The sequence below is a fragment of the Meleagris gallopavo genome, chromosome 1 (genome assembly GCF_000146605.3).
Source record: "Meleagris gallopavo isolate NT-WF06-2002-E0010 breed Aviagen turkey brand Nicholas breeding stock chromosome 1, Turkey_5.1, whole genome shotgun sequence".
Lineage (NCBI taxonomy): Eukaryota > Metazoa > Chordata > Aves > Galliformes > Phasianidae > Meleagris > Meleagris gallopavo.
The window spans coordinates 117,377,362-117,383,019 of record NC_015011.2 but is presented as its reverse complement, the minus strand read 5'-3'; the positions used below and the strand labels follow the sequence as shown (position 1 = coordinate 117,383,019).

The window sequence follows — 5,658 nt, the reverse complement described above, 5'->3', positions numbered from 1 at the left end:
ATTAAACCCTCAGGTCAAGGGTATATCTATCTGGACAGCAGAGAAATTGAAATGTTATTCTTGCTGAGCCAAGGTGGAAAGAAGATATTCATTGAGCTTAATCAAAAAGTTAATAGAAGGTATTTAAACAAAACCTGGCACAAGAGCTAGAAGACTTACCAGAGGAATTTGGGAAATCTGAAGCTTCCAAAGGGCTCAACACTTACATCTACAACTTGTGTCAGGGAAAAACATTTTGACAAAGTTGAAATTTGGCATCTGAATTGCTTTTGAAAGCTTTAGGAGGTTTGAGTATACATTTGCCATTTATAAGAGAGAGACCAGTGTATGTGTTTACATTTCCCCAGTTAACCACTGTAACTTTCAATAAAAAGCCAAGAAAGATTACTTCTAGATATGAATTTTAAGTACCAAGTAATTAAGTTGGTTCCCACAAGGAAAGATTTCAAGCATTGAATTAGTGGTTGTTGTTTTTTTTTTCCCCGTTGGCAAAATCCATGTTGTTTCTTACAAAATTATCCTCAAAGGATACAGATAGGATGTGTTTTTCCTTGGAAACCTCTCAATGTCTCTGATTTCATGTGTGATTGATAACTGTCTATATTTGAGAAGAACAGTTGTCATACAGGCAGGTCCCTTTCAGACAAGTATCCCAGAAATAGCTCAATGATAGCAATTCAAAGCGCTCCAGCAGCACATAGGAAGTCTCTTCAAAACGTAAAGTTAACTTTTATAAATAAGATAAAACTAGAACTGAATATTGAGATAATCAGGTAAGAACTCCATTTGGTTGTGAGGAGAACCATAAATCAGACAAAGGTCTGACCAGCAGCATAAGTCACTTGTCAGCAGAGTTATCTGCAACATTCAAGTTTCTGGCAGCAATTTTAACTAATGAATCCACTGTAATTAACTCATTAACAGTTATTCTAATGACTTTACCACACTAAACCTCTGAGGTTCCAGAAAACTAGCTATTTCAGAGGTTGTAAATTAGGCTTAGATGTGGCAGACTTTTGCACAAGACTTCCCTCAGTCAACAGAAGCATGCTTACCTGATTTCCACTTCTAGAATAAACAGCCTCTGTGGCAACGCTTCTGGCAGAACAGATTCTGCCTGTTCTGTGCTGCGGCTACCCAGGCTATACAGCAAGGCTGCCAATAAACACATCATTTTACACTAAACATTCAGGCCTTTCTTTGCTTTTGGGACTAGAACCACTACAACTGCATGAGGGATTTCAGCAGCTGGCAGCGCTGCCTTCGTGCAACAAAGAACAATAAATGTAGAACACAAAAGGTCATTACAGTAACAGAGCAGGACCTGTTCTAACAAGTTATGAATATGTAATACAAAATGGAGTTTGACAGGTGTTTGCTGTTCTCCATGTAGTGCTCCTCTAGGATTCTGAGGACTGTACTTTTAATTGGCTCTTGCAAAAGCTATTCAAACCCATTGCTGTGTGACATCCAGCCTCAGATCAATTGATGTTGTTCACTGGCCATGAGTGCCTGATCCAACAGCTTCCCATTGGAGGTCTGGAGGCAGGAGTACCTTCACCAAGTCTGCACTGCATCTCTTACAGCACTGAGTCAAGACTGACCATTGTGTGGCCAGCTGTGGAGCATCCACTGTGACTCTCAGATACCACATGAATTTTCCACATATATCATATACAGTCCCAGAAATGATGGCCAGACAATGCTAACCTCAATGTATGAGTGGGACTTCGGTAGGACCAGAGGGCATCCTTCCAACCTGCATAGCCATTAGAGTTTTTCTCCTTTTCCATGGGTAAACATCCTTACATTAAAAAATTATGGTGAGAGTGAGAAAAGTTACTCCACACTGGGGACCAGCTATGCTTTCCATCCTTATCTGCTTGTCAGTATGCCACAAAGGATAACACAGCACAACTTTTAGCCCACCCCAGGCTGGCTTCACTGAAGACAACCCATTCCACGAATGGTGCTGTGTTTCAAGTCCCATTCATCACACCACCATCCAAGTCATGTCTACTTCTACTAGTTGTGCTAAAGCCCTCAGTGTAGTGAAGCAAGGGATGACAAAGACACTGAGGTGCTTCTCATGTGTTCAATTCTAAGCAGTGCAAAAGCTCAAAGTCTAGCATTCACTCAGTATATAATCCTAGCACAATCCTTTATATCCTAATGCAGAGTGCACAAGATGATGTAGACAGCCTTGTTGCTTTGAGAATAGCAATGTATCAGCACTTGTAAATTGCTTCTTGTCTCAGGTGCTCAATGCAGAATAATGTTTTATTTTAAAATACTAAGAGAAACAGAGTTCATTTTATGAATGATCTGTCATTATCTTCCAGTCTGCCAGATAATGCATGTAGTTGGGTCATGATTTTGAGAGTTTTGTCCCTGTTCTGTAGTATTTAATCCTTTTAAAATGAAACTCAAACACAACACACTAGCTATTAGAACTGCAGAGTTCTTTGTTTTGTTTATTTCTTCACCGAAGATCATGAAGTCTTCACTGCTCATGTCTGGATACAGTTGAAAACAAACACTCTGGATGCTGCTCCATTCCTTTCAAATCTGAACTCTACTGACACTTAAAAAAAAAAAAGTGAGAGAGAAAAGGACAGCACTGTTACCCAGGTTTGGGGGAATGGGAAAGCCCAGTCAAGACACACCTAGGGTGCCAGTCTGCCTTTATTTAGGTGTCTACATTCTGGCTGCAGTAGTGCTTTTATGCACTGAAAATTTGCCTGTCAGTCACCATGAAATTGGCTGGGGTAAATACCATCTCAGAGAGCGCCCAGGCAGCTAAACCACAGCACAAACGTACTTGAAGGGAGATTTGGTGCCTCAGGCTCTTCCATCTGTTGGCAGAGTAGCAGCTCTGTGCTGACAGACTACAGAAGATAACCTTCCACCACTCTTATGGCTCTAGCTCTACCTGACTATCAACATCACAGTAGACAGGACAGATGACCCAGGAACAAACTAAAAAGCAATGGCAAGTGACAAACAAGATAGGACCTCACTACTGGCTCTATCAGCACACATGAAACACATTAGATACGGCTCTGAAACAGCACTCTCTATCCTCTGGTTTGGCTGATAGCTGAGGTAGCTGTCCTCACGTTTTCAGAGTATTTTCATATGCCAATCTGGCCTCACCTCTCATAGTTGATGAATAATTGTTGATACTACTGCTGATCAGCACATAAGGACCATATGCTTGCAACAATCAAGTGTAGTCTTTCTCAGACTGCAGCATTGTAGGTTTAAGAAAAGAGTAAATTTAAAGCTTAATTATTTAAAATAAATTCGTTTCCTTTCTTAAGGGGAAGGGATGTAATCTAACAAGTCCAGGACTGATATTTAAAAGTGTAGTAGTGAGTCATTAAAATCTAGGCTGTGCCAAAAGTGTGTAGTTGGGAAGAGAGCAAAATGCAAGTGTAAACTCTCTAGAGCTTTAATTCTGATTGCTGACATTACTGACAAAGTTCAGCCTAGAACTTACCTAAATTCGCCTTGCCTAGCTTTATAATGACAGATACCTCATTCAGAAGTTGTTGGCCTACACAGAATCTGTAGTTTGTGGAGAGGAATCAAGTCCTCAGGGGAAAAGCAACTTAATCTGAACCTCAGTTCTCAATTCAAAAGTTCTCCCTTTTGAAAGAAATCTCCTAATGTATAAACAGCAAATATACAGATGCATACAAATATACAGAGAAGTTAGGCTGGTCTTTAAAGAGCATATAGTTGGAAAGATTATCACATAGGAGAGGAATAATTGGAAATGAATGGAAAAGCTTACCTGTGCCCTAGGCTTACAGGAAAAGACTCCAAGAAGAGCAATCTCCAGAAAGAGATCCTTCTTCAGTGGCAGCCAGCCCTTAAATGGGGTCTAGGAGAGGTGGAGCCAGGTCCCACTCCTTCCGGTCACACAGGTGAATTGCTTTCACCTGTGCTCCCGTGGCTGACTCATTGCTTGTCTCACATGATCAATCAGAGGTTCAGGCCGTGATTCAACAGTTCCTATACACCTGACTACATCACTCCTTATATCTGTTAGCTGCAGGAGTCAGGCTGTCAGAAGAACTTTCATGAAGATCTGTTCTGGACACCAAAACAACATTATCCTCTCTTCTCAGTCTTCACAGGTGCTGTTTTACCTGCTCTGTTATTCCTCTAATAACAATTGAGGTTTATGCCCATGCTCTAATGCCATTCTGCCCATGTTTTACTCGTGGTCCACCAGCCCCCACGCTGTATTTCCAGATGAGTTATTTCATCTCAGGTGCAGGACTTTGCTGTTATTTAGCTTCAGGAGGACCCCATCAACCTCCGACGTACCAACCATTCCCCCAGCCTGATGTTATCTGGGAAGTGTTTGGCTTTCCTTGCTCTCTTTCAGTACATCCTTCTATGCAACACAAAAGCAAAAAGAAGTCCCACCTCTGCTTCTTTTTGTCTCTTTCTGAAGCCTGAATGTTCCTATGCAAGGGAGATCATTATAAAGTAATAGAAACTATGTGTGACAGAGACAGATTGCTGTGTTGATGAAGCTCAGAAAAAGGAAGAGGGAGACACTTCCAGTATGCTTTTGTCTTAAGAACACACAGACTATGCAAGATTTCTATTGCCTTTAAGACACATACATTTTTACTGGTATGTTTTGCTAGCAACAATGCATAACTTTCAGTACCACAATGCAATGCTAGCAATCTGCAAATAATATAGTCACTGGCGAGACCAATAAAATAAAAATGCAGTTTAAAATTGGCAAAATATAACTTTTCTGAGAGTAAAGAACCAGAACAGTGCATAAGGTTGATGGACCACTGAAGACTCACAAGTTCTTTCCACAAATTTCTCCAAGCCTTGAATGTGATAAATTGGTATTTAAAAATATACATCATACAATGGTTAGCCTGCAAGTCAAGAGAAATGATATGACTAATGCAACAAAATTAATAAGTGACTTCATTCTAATATGAAAGAGATGGACTTATCTTCCCATCTTTCAATGGGAAACAACATTTCCTTCAGTGAATTCAACGTGAAGAGGGATTGAAGTGATAACATTCAAAAGAAGTAGCATTTGTTTGTATTTTCTAAAATAGGTTGGGATTAATGACATAGAAGAACATTTCAAGATGATTTAATGGAAGTTATGAAGGATTTTAAAGTGCTTTTTCATGCTGAACAGCAATGGTAAAATAGTGCTTTTCCAAACCACATTTCTCACCTTTCATTAATTTTCAAAATCAAATCTTTATGAGTTGCTATCATTTCAAAATGACCAGACTTATAAGGTAGCTTACTTTTAAGAGGTACTTTTACCAACAGGAAAATAAGATTATGCAATCCCAGCTCACATCTAAAGCTAACATTTTTTTCATCCCACAAACCAGCTTCCCAGCTGGAGAAAGCTACAACCTGCAGAAGGTCTTCAAGGACTGTTCATTTCTGATTTTCCCCATAAAAAGACAATAGATTAATCATTAAAACACATTCTCATTACATACAAGAAATCTAATTTCAGATCTTTGATTGATATTCAGCATAGTAGGAATTTGAAGCCAGGTGTCACAGGGCTGTGCCATACAGGGAGTGATATAGTGATATAAAGAGCAATTTGAAAGTTGACCATGATGAAGGAACAGTAGCAGT

The 5,658-nt window shown here is 39.7% G+C and overlaps 1 long non-coding RNA gene across 1 annotated transcript; it reads right to left on the bottom strand.

Annotated features, from left to right (window-relative positions):
- Positions 1–1,823: 1,823 nt before the first annotated feature.
- Positions 1,824–3,857, bottom strand: LOC109370656. Its single transcript, XR_002120968.1, has 2 exons — positions 3,800–3,857; positions 1,824–2,584 (listed from the first exon to the last, which is right to left on the bottom strand). It is a non-coding gene; the product is annotated as an uncharacterized LOC109370656 (long non-coding RNA).
- Between the last annotated feature and the right edge of the window lie 1,801 nt (positions 3,858–5,658).